Raw genomic sequence first — 14,756 nt, 5'->3', positions numbered from 1 at the left:
TGATATATCAGCAACCTGCACATTTTTGAAAATGTTCCCCAAATGTCTCCCTTGCACAGACCATACAAATGCAGCAAGTAGCAGACGGCACCCAGCAGGTGTCTGCACAAAATCTGCTCCTGGAGTGATTTCCAAAAGCAATTGCTCTGCCTTTACCTTTGATCTTTTCTCCAACCAAAAGCATGTTGTGTTTTTGTTTTATTCTATTCCCTCTCTTACTATTTCATCCTCAGCCACAAATGCATTCTACATTTCTGCCCCTCATGTTTTCCAGTCTCAGTGAGATCTTTGAAATTTGACTGGCAAGGCTAAATACCTATTTCGCTGTCTAAACACCAATTACTTACAAGAATCTTTCATTCTTCAAGTAGTTCGGAATATCTCACATGAGACTGAATATGAAGACAAGAGCACCAACACTCCACTGACCTCCCGTTACTGAGTAGCTAATTTTATTGCACACCTTATCAAACTAGGTAACCTTTCAGAATTCAGAAATGTTGTCTTATGAATTGTTACAGATGCTGTGCCAGATCATCAGGTGATTAATATAAAGATATTGCTTACTAATAAAAATAAATATGGGTTTATGAAATTAAGTATTTACATAAAAACATATGTTTGATGGTATGCTTTAGGTGTGCCATCTGTCATGCTACCTTCTTAGCAAACACAAAGATGCTGCCAAAAAAAGTTTACTATCTGAAATGGATACAGAAATTATGGTGGTACTGTGGAAGTAAAGCTTGGACATGCTGAAGGAAAATCAGGTGGTGAGTACTGGAGAATGGCCACGTTTATTCCACCTTTATTCCTACTGCAAAGCTCAGCTACCTGCCCACATTTCTGTAATGAAGATTGACAGAGAATAACATGTATTTAAAGCTAGCTCAAGGATCAAACATAACATTTAAGTTTATTTTAAAAATTGGTGTAGCAGAAATGCTAAGTCACAGCTTGAACCAGCGATGAGGCACCTGGTGGGAAGGCAGGGCCAACCCAGGGGAGCTCAGCTGTATGCAATGCATCTGAGTGACTGGAAGGGCTGGAGTCAGGATCCACCCCTTCCCAGACCTCATTTAAGGGTTGGCAGCAATGGTAAGAATATTTTGCTGGAGATTGTTGCCTACTGGAGGCCTTCTGAAGGTAAGCAACTTTTTTTTCCTTCTTTTTTTGTGTCTATGTTTGCTGTATTTGGGCTTATCCTTATCTGCTGTAGCTAAAGGCTTTGCCACCCTACTATTGTTACTGTATTTTCCATCACATTATAGAACTACAAAGTGGTATGGAAGTTCTTAATGCCTCGTTCTTGATGATGGTGTTATTTTACTTTATCTTAGTATATTCATGCTTGTCAGGGCAATGAATAGTTGCGCATTTTTGTTGAACTGCTGAATTAAGATGTATCATGTTAGTTTGTTTTAAATAGCTGATGTAATTGCCAGAGGGATCAGAATATTTTTTTCCAAGAGAAAGAGAATGTGTAGTCCATACAGGAAAGCATAAATGAAGAAGTAGTCCATGAGATTTCCTAGGAAGAACCGAGCCGTGGTATGATAAATGTGACAGTTCTAAGGATAGAAAGAGAGGTAGCATGTTCTAGATGACAGAGCATGCAAAAAATTCTCTCATGCTTTTACTAATTCTCATTTTTTAATCCAAAAGGAATAGTCAGTCACATCATTTCCTTCTATAGCTCAGAGCTGGCTTGATAACATAAGTTTGTGCTACTGCTTGAGGTTGCAAATTCTGGAAGCATTTCCTTCCTTTCTTGTTCAGTCTGTGTGTGTGGCCTTTTCCCTATCAGTAGGGACTCCACGGCGCTTTACAAGTCCCCTCACCGTTGCTGGAGACTGCCCAGCATGCTGTGGTCGGCTGCTCCTCTTTTGCCCAATTAGTGCCTCTCCATGCAGCATCTCCTGTCAATCATTATCATGCCAGTGGTGTTGCTTCCAGCAATGCCAGCTCAACAAAGAGGAGACAAATAGTCTAATGGTTGCCAGCAGCTGAAGCAAAGCTGAGGTAGAATAATGGTTTCAAGTGTTTTAGGCATTTCTGAAATATTCCCATATAAAAGAACAAATTGCTAGACAGGCACGCAAATGGCAAAGTGGCGTCTGAGTTTAGCTCTTTGGTACCAGCTGCAGTTAGTTCCTGTTGCCAGCAGCAGGGAGGTTCACTAATTGAACAGAAAGCTTTAGAATTTGCCTCTCTATTCTCTCTTTCTTGTAAGCCAGAGTAAGTCAAGAACAACACTTCCATAGCCATGTCTATCATGGTCCTCCTGTTCAGAAGGAACAGGCATGGATGTGTAGGAGTCAGAGCCACAAACTGGCCCATGAAGACTGCAGACCCTGATCTCTACCATCATGTGACTCACAGAGATAAGCAACAGCTGCTTCACATTTAAAAGTCTGAAATGAGTCATTTCTGTGGGAAAGAAAAATAAATGAGTCTCTGAACAAACCCACCTGCAAGTACTACTGAGTGCTTCATGCAGAGTCTTGTTCCAAACAGCCTCTGGGCTTCATGCTTTGCCATGAGAGAGATGTTACCTCTCCATCACTTTATTCACAGCTGATAACATTTCTGCAGCTTCACTGCACTATTTAACTTGTCAATTTACAGCTGCAGCACAAACTTTTGATTTCATTTCCTTAGATGTGCCCAATGAGAAAAAAGTGTCCCTTACTTTACTAAGACTGACTTTGACTCACTAATGTGATATTTATTGGCTGAGATTAATTTCTTCCTGCATTAAAATTTCCCCATCATAGACTCTCTAACTAGAAACATAAATTCTGCAGACAGGACAATCGTGTCATACTTCACATTTTGCTTAAAACCAATGTGAAATCCATCATCTCCAGGCATGCAAATTTCCTGCAGGTATACGATCTGTTTTACGTGTGTGCACACAAGAAACAGTTGTAGTTTGCAAAAATCTTTTACTTTTACTTACAAAAATCTATTCAAAAGGCAAGAACAATCTCCGTTTTTTTTCTGCCTCCCAGACTTGTTAATAATTCATGTTATAATAATATTAATGAAAAAATAAATATAAAATGCTAATAAGTGTTACAACTAATTAGGTGGAATGTGGCTCATTGACCTGGTTAATTTTATATCAGTGTCAATATATGTGGGAATTTTAGGCTTCATTATATACTGTATTGCTGTTGGTGCTTCTCCACTTATTTCTGTGGTAATACATTTGACACAAGGGACATATGTAATAGTAGCACTTTTATGATATACCTACCCAATAAAAGCTTTTTCAATTTTGTTATTTTGACAGGCATATTCCATTAATATATCCACAACAACCATGTTTCTTTTCTTCAGAATGTAGGAGAATTATTAAAAATTACAGTCAATACTCTTATACACTTAATCTCTCCAAATTCACTTTACAATTGCTGTCAACATCAATAATGTCAGAAAGTATAATCAGGCTTGCACAGAACATCAGAACATGGGTATTCTCAAGGAGTTTTTTTTTCCTGCCCAACAATACAATTGTTTTGTTTGGGAGGTCTTTTCCATCACAAAGAGATAATTCCAAATTCATGTGGAAAAGCCAGGTGCTGTGTGGTAGCCCTCTTGCGAGCTCCTTCATCTGAATCCATTCTCCTTACTGTACTTTGCATTTCAGAGAACATTTGGTAAGTACTGTGTGGACTGGGTCTTCTAGATCCAGAGGAGATTTTCTTTAGGAGAGGAGGGAGCTTAGGGTTCAGCTGGAGGCATTCTTACAGTTAAAGCTGGGAACCTGGCCTTTACTAGTTCTGATAGTTGGAGCAAGGACAAATTGAATCCTTTTGGAAATCTACATTTCCATTAAGGTATTATGGGGGGGGGGGGGGGGAGGAAGCACAATATCTTCCTGTATACTGACCACAAGTCAAAATTATAGCTACTGATTTCATCTTTAATTTTACTGATAGAATTTCCGTTAGGTTCCTTTAAAATCAAACTAAACACCCAAGGTTTGTTGCCAGTCTCCAGTGTGTTAATCTAACAATTCCGAGTTGTCACACACAGATAACTAAGATACAAAGGTGTTTGTATATAAAACCAAAAGTGATTGAAACTGGGAAATGACTTTTATGCTACAAATGTCTGTACAGGCTTCCAACAGCAAGTTAAGTAATGATTATTTAATAACACCAACTTTATATTGAACAGGGCACTTTCACCCTTTCATATTCTGGCATTTTCTAAACTCATTGCAAGTATCTCTGACGGAGGAGACAAGTAGCAGAAAATGATTCCAGTGTTTGAGCAATAATACAACATCAATCGCATAGATGCTCCATGTTCTTAATGTGAGTGATGAACCCCTCATCCCAGCCCAGGCAGAGCCTCAAGCAGATAATCTGATTCCTTTTTTCTTAATGCCCAGTTTGTAAACTGCGTGATAGATACTTCACAAATATGCATATGGATATAGATCAAAAGGGTGACTGCACACGTTGACAGGACACTAATTAAATTGATCCACAGTTAATGATTTATCTATTCAGAGCTGTTAATTTTGCAAGCGATAAGATAGGCTGCCTTCCTTCTTTTTAATTAAAGAGGCATTGGTACTGTCTATCTCCTCAAGACATTGAGTGCCACCTACTGTGCACTCACTTCCTCTGAGCTGACAAGAATTCATAATGCTGTACGTGAACACAAAGAATATTCTGCTGTAGCACAAAAAAATTGCTCCTCTGTCAGAGGCAGTCTCTTAATTCTGACCTATGACGATGGGAAATAGATTTATGGGGATCTCTTTCCAAGACTGAGGGGCAAGGAAAGAGATTCCATCCCAAATGCTTTTGGGGAATGTTGGTGACTAAGAAATAAGCGTTTTGTTATGAATTATCTGAAAGTGAAGTAGGTATGAAGAGGTTTGAAAGCAAATGCAGGTTCTTTATTTTTGTGAAAACTGTAGTGGATGCATAAGAGTCTTTAACTGATTTTTTTTCAAGTTAGCTTACCTCTTACTAAAGCAATGGAAATGGTTCCTCTTAGGCTGATGAAAGCAAAGCTATTCCCAAAGCTTGGGAGGAATGGGGCTAGAGGAGTCCGCAACAACAGGAACTGCATAGTTCCCTCTTAACCGTCTCTGGCTTAACTGGTTTAGATGAGAAAAGGATATATATATATATTTTTTTTTTTTAGATTTCCTGGAACTGTACTTGGATAAATAAGAATATAGTTTCTTTACTTAGATGGAATACTACGTAAGTCCTCAGAAAGTGCACTTCCAAATTTTGATTTCTGTTGTTTAGGAAGCCTTCTGTAAGGCCAAAAGCAACAGTGTCTTTTCTTCCTCTATGACTACCCTGATACTGCTCCGAGTATTATTACATTTTATCATAATGTGCCTGTAAAAACAAAAAGTAGGTCAAGAAATTGCCAGGTAAATGAGTTAATATATAAACCATTACTAAAATCAAGAGCTATGCAACTGAGTATTTTCTATTTAACTTTGAGACAGTAGAGTCAGTAGGATGTGGTGACATTAATGATTACAGTTCTGAAATTTTGTTACCATGGTGTGTTTTTAAAAAGAAATCCTTTTAAGATGTAAATTAACTTTGTCTTAGAATTTTCCTCATCACACTCTCAGTCAAGCAGTAATCATTATTTATAGGCATTTTGTCAAAAAGATATGTTGAGCTGCTAGCACGACTCAGAGAACTTATTAAGTATTCCCGTAACAGCTACTATCATCTTTATTTTGGCCCTAATGTAAAAGTATTCAATTTCTGCTGTGTCTCCTTGCACCTTCTAGCAGATACTTTAGTATTCAAATTTTTTTTTTTTGCAATGGCCTTAACATGAAGGCTGCTAATACTGGATTTGTCCCTGCCTTTGGCCTGCCCAATTCCCAGTACAGTGCAAAGTGTCTGTAAGCTCTGCTTGCTCCTTCCTTCAAATCTCAAACCAAGTATAGCTCAGCTGCTGGAGTAGCGTCCCTTTTATACACACAAACATTCATTAGAATTTGTTTCTGCAATAGCTACCAATGAGGACTGCAAGACAAATTGGCATTTCACCTAATTCTCCAGATCCATCTCCATCTTCTGAGTTTGTACATCTAACTTGGGTTTTTAGAGGCAGCCAGCAGCAGACTGGGCTATTTTCTGAAATCAGATTGCTTTCTCGGGAAAAGAAGTTGGGAATAAAGTCTGCAAGGCCTTGGGGCAGGACCAGAATAGAGATGCTGGGCAAGCATTCTAGGCTGGGTGAAGAACTGTTGAATAGATGCAATCAGGGAGCTGACAAGAAGGAAAAAGAGCAGGTGAAAACACGCTTTAAGTAGGCACTTGTGATTGTAAATCTACAGTGAAATCAGTATTCCCAAATACACAAAGTTGAATTTTCCATTGGGGAATATTGTGTGAAGTACCCATAAAATAGTCCCTGGAAGGCAGACAACAGATGTTATGGCTACAGAACAAAGACGCTATTACTGTAAAGAGTAACCATTTTGTGCTTTCTGAAGTGAAAGACTATTGTCAATAAGTTAATGTCAGAATTCATAGTAGAGCACAAGGAAGTCAGACACTCAAATGCCATTGAACTTCATATAAGCAGCTGAGTGCTTACATCCCTTAGGCTCCTCTTGTAAACCCTTCCCTGAAATTACAAATCTGTCCTATAAATAGAAAAATCTAATAGATTGAAAGAAAGGTTTGCAATAAAGTATGGATCCATCCTAAATCCTTTGTTCATGAGATGATGATCAATATGTATTAAATATACAAAGCTCTAAAGTGTTAGTTTTGATACATTGCTTTGACATTGAACTGTTTTTACTTCATAATTTACCTTTTTCTGTTTTTGTTGCCAACTATTTAGATCAGTTGTTCTCTGAAGTAAGAAAAATAACTTTAATTCTATGGTTGTTGGCTCAGTCTGTAGGCAAGGGCTGTAAGTCCACATCTTTTTGTTTACAGGCAAATCTCTCCTGTAGAGGACTTGCAATGTTTTCTGCTTAGACATTTGAAATACATCTTGAGCTTCTAACCTCACACTGCAGTGAAATTTAGAAAATGAACTAGAGTTTTTTGATTTTAGCTAAATTTCAACTTTTCAGCCTTCAGATCTGAGTCACACCCAAATTTTTTATTTTTGTTCATTCCTGTTTAGATTTCAAGAAATACTGCTTGATACTAACATGTGTAGGAATGTCTGAGTAAGAAGTTGCCAAGGTTCTTCATTCTGCCTCGATTTTATAGTCCAAGCCTTTTCAAATTCTGACATCATGGCAAAATTTTAGTTTCCTTTTCCAAACTCTGTGAGGTTGTCTCCTTTTAAATACATCTTTTCCAAAATATCCTCTCTTCAACAAGACCTATAGTTCTTCCTGTGTAGTGACAGCTGCTGTAAAAAGCATGTCCTGGTCACAGGCATGGATGTTCTGATCAAGAAATGTTTGATTCATTTGAGCACTCTGGCTTTACTAGAATCATTCCTGATTTACCCTAAAATAACAGAAAGATCAGGCACTGGAATGAGAAATCCTTTCCAGTGTAGGTAGAAATAAGAACTCACTTGTCACTACTGCTTTCAAATGAATTTCTAAATGAAAATACCTTTTATACTGTCAGTAATGTAACGCAGAGATGACAGGTTCTGTTGGTTTTCCATCAGTTACAGTCTGTGTCAGCAGCTTTTCAGGATCTGAAATATGCTTTGGTTCCTACACTAAAAGCCTATTTTTTTATGTTGGCTTTTTCCTAGGAGCAATGGTGAGTGCTTGTGCCTTGTAATACATTTGCTGTTCTTTTTTCATATAGAAATCTGCAATGTGTTCTTAGAAAAATGTGTTGGTAAGGTTTCCACAATCAGCTTCAGTTCTTTTGTGTCTCTCCTAAATGCAGTTCAATTAGATACGTTGATGGTGTTTTTATCGATCTAAACCAAATTCTTGGCAAGAAATCAGGCTGACCTGGGTAGAGTTTGTGTTTTATGGTAGCCTTTATTATAGGCAATATTTCCTAAACTACATGTTTAAAAATAAAAATGTATTTTTCAAATGTAAGACTCCTGTTTTTGGGTAGATAAAGGCTATTTTGTGCAGGAAGCAAATATGACCGGGTAAAAAAATCCTTTCACAGAAATTCTGCAAAATATGTCGGAATCTTTTTCAAAAGTTCACGTAGTAGTTCTGTGTCTGACTGTTACTGCTTTCATTGTGGGAACATCTTGGAACCATAATTTAAAGACTAAAATATCTTCTTTCATGTACTATAACGAAATAAAAGATGACAACAGCCCATACAATATTTATACTATGATTCACTGAGGTTTAACGGAGATCAGAAAGGAAGGTCCAGCCACTGCACAGTTCTGGAAGAAATAGGTATGCTTAATATTTTTCTTCTCTTTCTAATAATATGCTCATTTCTTATAATCCTGGACATTTTACCTTTATCTGTTTTTGGAGCTAATTCAGAACCTACAAATGTGCTGCTTCCTTGCCTGCAGAGCTGAGCTATTGCAACTCCCAGCTGATGTGCAGCAGCACTACCAACCCAGCTCCCTGTAAGGAGGGGCTTCAACTCTGACATTCTGTTGGACTTGGTAAATGGCTAGGAAAATGAGATGAATTCGGAGACCACCAAGATCATTTTCAGCAGAATTTGACCCAAGGTCTGTGGAGAGTTACTTGTTTAATTGCATTTCTTCATGGTTTCATTTTTGGACAATATCCTGAGAGCAACAGCCATCATATTCCAAGTTAATAAATTTCATACTAATCCCAAGGACACTTGTTGTAAAGCACTACAGTTTGACACTATCAAATGTCTCCTTGAACCATGATGTGGGCATTTAAAATTGTTGAAGGAAGAGAAAGAAACTATTCTCTCCCTGATTTTGTTCTTCTCTGAAGTATCAATTACTGCAAAGCACCTTCATTTCTAATGGACTGTATAGGTTTGAATACTGAACATATATCTTGGAGTATGTAAACTGCTTATGAGGGAAGTTAGTATTCAAAGCCAGCTTCAAGGATAAGTCCCCTTTTTGTGATTATAAATGGTCATTTGTGGTGTGAATGGATTCTCCCATATGCACTACAATTTTAGAAACTGAGTAAAACCTTTCAAAAACCGAATGGAATGGAATGAGCTGCACAAAGTATAAACAAATACAGATAGAAAAAAGTGCAGACGTTTCTTATCAGACGTTGTTATCTCTTCTCTGAAACAAACAGTAATAGAACTTATCTAATGTACATAAACTAATCTGAAAGATTCACAAATATCTGTTCAAGATTTCCATGTCTCCTCATCTTCCTTTTTTTTTTTTTTTAGTATTTCTGCATAGCCATTGAACAGCACTTTCCTTGCAAGATGCTGATGAGGAAGTCTTAAGAAAAAAAAAGAACTTCTTCCCACTGACCACATCAAAATATAGATTTTATTTAGGGGATTTATTTTGAAATAGAGCACTCCTAAAAGGCCTTCTTTGTTTTCCCTTTTTGCTACTGGTAGATTCATAACTGGCTTAGGTATGCCATCTTCAGGATAACTGCAGAACTATTTTTATGCAGGAAAAGCTTCTATTGAGAAACATTAGTAATTATCAGTGCTCTGGAGTAATTTGCTAATTGCTTCCCAGTAGTAATTTTCTTTCTTATTTTATAGAATTTAGAACAAAGCAAAAAGTTCTGAATTATTAATAATGTATCATATTTAGCATTTATGAATAATCAGTAGATTGCACCAAAAGGTCTTTGTAAGTGTGGTCCCAACAGGCAAAGAAGAAATGTAGAAACATATCCTTCAGAGTAAGACATGCTTTGTGAGCCTGAGACTCAATTCACTACCCATAAGGCAACTGGAAAAGCAGGCTCCTATCCCCAAGACTCAAGCAAATCAAAGCAGGCACCTGAAATGTTAGATATTGGAGGTTTTCAAGTGTCTCCTCTTTCTTGAGAAATATACCACTCACTCAGAATCACGTCTTCAGGCTAGAGTTAAGTAATTACAGCAAACATGCATTATCTTATTCTAAACATCAAGAAATTGCCAGGTCAGTGGCTGTGTTTTGCTGGCTGGGCAGGAACACTGAGGTTTCCATTTTGAACTCTTCTCATCACTGTTGAAAAGCATTAAATAATGGGCATGTAGAGGGCAGAAATCGCACAAGGGTGTGGTGGTGCAGCAGCCATGTCCCTGTGCTCTGTGTCCTCTGGCTTTTCCCCACGCACCAGCTTTCCAAATGTGGTTTTCCATCTTACTCTGTAATTACATTAGAATGGCATAATTCTCTCTCCATTCTCAGAGTTCAGCAGCACAGCATGTCAGTTAACAAAGGAAATGCCCATTTTCATTTTCTGTAAAGGTAAATAGTGGCTTTTGAACTGAACTGAGAAACTTTTCCAGTACTACAGGTGCTCTATCAGTTCCCTCCTTCCTCTCAGCAAACAGGTAGAGGAACCCCTAGCCAGGCCCACTCTTCATAAAACATCAATCCAACCTTCTATTACTAAGCATACATGTGAAGCACAACAACTCCTAAGGCTTTACTGGCAGTGACAAATTGTGGTCCACTCAGCATGTGGTTTACTCTTCACTCATAAAAACTCATCTCACTTGTCTTTTAAATTACTTCTTTTAATAGCTTAATTGGGATAAATGTGTCCTTCAGAAGGGAGAGATGACCCTAAAATGGCTCAGAAAAGGCTCAATTACAATTCGTACTCCTCCTCGGCAGAACAGAGGAAATAGCAGGCAGGGAATACGTTTTCTTTTTGAGACAAAAAGATTTCATAGGTTTCATTATGAATGTGCTGACATGCACTCTCTATAGGGTCTTCCTGTGATCAGTCTCTCTTATTTCCTTTTAAACTGGGAGGCAGAAGCTCAGCTCCGGTGTGATTAATTTCCCCTTTCCTGATTATATGTCATTTACTTTTAAGTAAGGTTTTTATAAATGAGGCAAAACAAAGACAAAGATGAAGATTGTGCAGAGATAAACGTTTGTGCTGCTGGGACTCCAACTGACTTGGGCACAGCAGGGGCCAGAAGTAATGGGGGTTCACAGGTACGGTGATTAGACCCCTCACTGCGAACAGGTAATTGAAACACCGTAGCCCATCACCAGCATTTAGGAGGTACTGTGAAGATACTTGGTTTAAAGCACACTCAAACTAGAGGCTTCTCACACTCCCTCTGCCATTATGCATGAACAAAGCACAAGTTCAGGCCATCAGTACTATATACTTTTGTTTGCATGCAAACCCTGTGATGCCACCCCGGGAATTGACCCCTGAGGAAGGGGAATTTTGTGCTGTGATTTCTGTAGGCAATGCATGAGTTGTCTGCTTGGCACTGGAGGGGCATGAGCAAAGGGGCCTTGAGATGATCTCATTGAATGTTTTGGTGTTTGTAAGCATGACGTGCTGTAGACTCAACAGAACTTGTACAGAAGATGTGCTATAGAGCCACAACACGAGTCTACATGAACACTACACACACACAAACAATACTTTTATTATTATTTTTAATCTTGCACAATTTTCAGTGGAAATAGCAGAACACAACTCTAACCTTACTAATGTGGCACCACTTTGCAGCCACCTTGCTGTTGGCACTGCTCTGGATTTAAAGCCTTCCATTCAGAGTGATGTGTAGAGGGCTGTTTATTAAATTAGTGATTTACTGCGTAAAGTAAAGAGATCTTGCTGCTGGCTTTTAGGGAAACTTAGCTGACTTCTATTCAACTCCATTCTTCAATCACGTTTGACTGAAGTTTCTAGCCATGTATTATTAGTGAATAACATCTTTAAAAAAAGTGTAATTTATTGTCTAAGTAAACTTTGGAGCAGAAGAACAGTGCCTTTGATACCAGATCTAGTGTGTGCCTCAGGAGGAGCCTTTTTCTTTTAGCACAGAAGTGAAACAGAGCAAAAGTAACACTGTGACTAATTCCACTTCTTATGCATAGCTTATCCGAGGGCAGCACACTTTAAGTCTTCTTTCCTCACTTGTGTTTTGTAACACCAATAGGCCCCATGCTGTAACTGCTGTCAAACACGTACAAACCATGCTATTTGAAAGTAGCACATCTGTAGGTCCCATACAGTGAAAATTCATACTGTCCCTTCTTTACAGTGCTACTTGCTTTACCAGTGATGCCATACCTTCAACTTCCTAGCATGTTTACAGTGATGTAATAACACCAACCGCCGGCAGATGCCAGCATGAGCATGCTAGCACTAAACGTGTGCCTGTTTCATAGTTTGGATGCCTTTTACCTTTTTTTACGGTTCTTTCTTTCTTACTTACACACCCCCAAAAGGTTTTCTGCTTCACTAAATCCATAGTAATGTAACTTCTCTAAAACCAATGCCTTCTGGTACAGGAAAAAAAGCTGTTATTTAGGGATGTTCTCAAAGCAGTCGTTTCTTGCAGAAGCTATCTGAAATTCAGGGACGAGAAAGTAGTGAAAGAACAAAGAGCTCCAGTTTTGCCCAGCTGAAAGGAAGAACTTTCAGGCAATCTGTTCTTCCACATGCCAGACTGAAGGGCAGAAACCAGAACTGGCAGGCTGTTCTGAGGGATTTATTACAGGGGAAAAAAATTAAATCAATAGCTGTAGTTTCACTGCATTACAGCTATTCCAGAAGAAAACCAAATCTTTTTCCATTGTCAGATGGAACAGAAAAATGGAAATGAACAGATTATTCTGTAAAACTTAGATGGCTCAAAGCAAAGCTCAGTCCTGTGGTGTTTTGGTGTTTATCTATGAGGATTTGTGGATATGGAAGGGGGTGTATCATCTGTTTTGTTTTTTGTTTTGTTTTCTGATTATCATTTTCTTGTATAATTGCCTATGGAGGACCTTTGAAATGCTTAAAGAGTACAAAAATAGTAAAGAAAAGGGACTTTCAGAAATAGGAAATGCCATTTTTTCTCTGAACTTCTGTTTCCTCCTTGATTAGTTTGAGCTGAATATATGAACACACAGAGTGTGAAAACATTTAAAATGCATTCATCCACCTATATTATCAATACATGAATGTGGCTAAAAAGCACCTCTCCAAGCACCTACCTGTATACACCTTTGCTGTCTAACTGAGATTATAACAGAGAATATGAATTGTATTGATCAGTGCATTCTAAATATGAAAACAGAGTATGATATTTACATCCATTTGGTGCCTTAATGGCACTATTACAGAAGTGACTGCCATGCGGAGTAGAAGCAATTATTCATTTTTTAACCAGCTGGCTTGAACAGCAGCAGGAATATGGCTGAGGTCCCTGAGTGCGGAGCTCATGCTGCAGTGAAGAAATTTTCTACAAAAAAAAAGTTCAGAAGTGCCATCTTGTGGGTAATGAAAAAACTACAGCTAAGTAACAAGTAGGCAGCATCTCATTTTTAATGTAGCTAATAGGCAGTAACTTTAAATTACAAGATTGCTTTCCAATGAAATTTACAGCAAAAATAACCACAAAAGCTTTGAAAAAATAAGAACAAATGATTACTAACATCAAAACTTGGGCTCCAAACAAGCTGGCCTGTTTTAATTATTTTTCTTGAGAAAACTCAATAATAATTCCAGTGGGAGCAATAAAGAAAAGACTGAATGTTTCAAAACAGGGCCAAAAAGAGTACATTACAGGCAGTTTCAGACTATAGAATTGTTAACTGTATCAATTCCAAAGAAGGTATCACATACCCACTTAAATAAGTCAGCCAAAATATTCTGAACCTTCTAATAACTTCCTTTAAATGGGAAATACAAAAGTTACTTCAGTCAACAATAAATGACACACAAGAAAGGACTAAAGAATAATGAGATTGCAGCATAATTAAGAAGGCTGAAATCAAACAAGACATTTTAGTCCAGGAATATAAGCACAGTTATCCTGTGCAGCATTATTCCCCTCTTCCATCACATTGCACGGGTCAGAAGCAGATGACAGAAGGGTGTTGGCAGCACATGGGCAACAGAACTGCAGCCACAGCATCCTGGAAGAGGTGCCCGTGGGAGGTAAGAGCTCCTGGTTCTGGCCACCTATCTGTGCTAAACTCAACTTAGAAAAAGTGCTGCTGAATCTTTTGGCCTCTTTGAGAAATACCATAATTCCAGTACACTGAATTTGTACCAGCAAAGGTAATCTCCCATTTGCAAAGAAAAATGCAACCCACTTAACCAGCAAGTGGCCATGCCACGATTCAGCGTGCTGAACCAGCAGCAGGGACTGATTGAACAGTTCCTTTCCAGGCTCTTTCACTTGCAATGCCTCTTTTCCCAGTATTGCATGCCTTGCTCACACAGTAACAATCCCTGTTTGAAGCATAACTTCTAAGTGAGTAACTGCTGGAGCTTGATGTCTGTGTAGATAACAAAATGAAGATCTGAAGGTATGATGCAGAAACATCAGAACCAGTGTCTTCAACAGTAAGCTACCACAGGCTGTGTAGGAGTGCAAAGGGGTGAAACCATAGCTGACCACAGTATTTGATTGCAGAGACAAAAGTAATGGAGGAAAAAAGTGTCTTGAGAGCAAACAGATTTGTTTTAAAATCCTTTCTATTATACATTAAAAATACTACATAGCAGTGCTATGGAAAACCATTTATACGTATTGGAGCAAAACTGTTTGGTTATGTCTTTGTAACTAAGTAATTTCATTGAAAACTGTTTGGTTATGTCTTTGTAACTAAGTAATTTCATTGAGAACAAGAGCTGTTCCCTCATACTTGTGTAACTTAAGTAGACTCTGAGTATTTAT

The sequence above is a fragment of the Meleagris gallopavo genome, chromosome 22 (genome assembly GCF_905368555.1).
Source record: "Meleagris gallopavo chromosome 22, MGAL_WU_HG_1.1, whole genome shotgun sequence".
Taxonomy (NCBI): domain Eukaryota; kingdom Metazoa; phylum Chordata; class Aves; order Galliformes; family Phasianidae; genus Meleagris; species Meleagris gallopavo.
Note: the sequence above shows the minus strand (reverse complement) of the source record.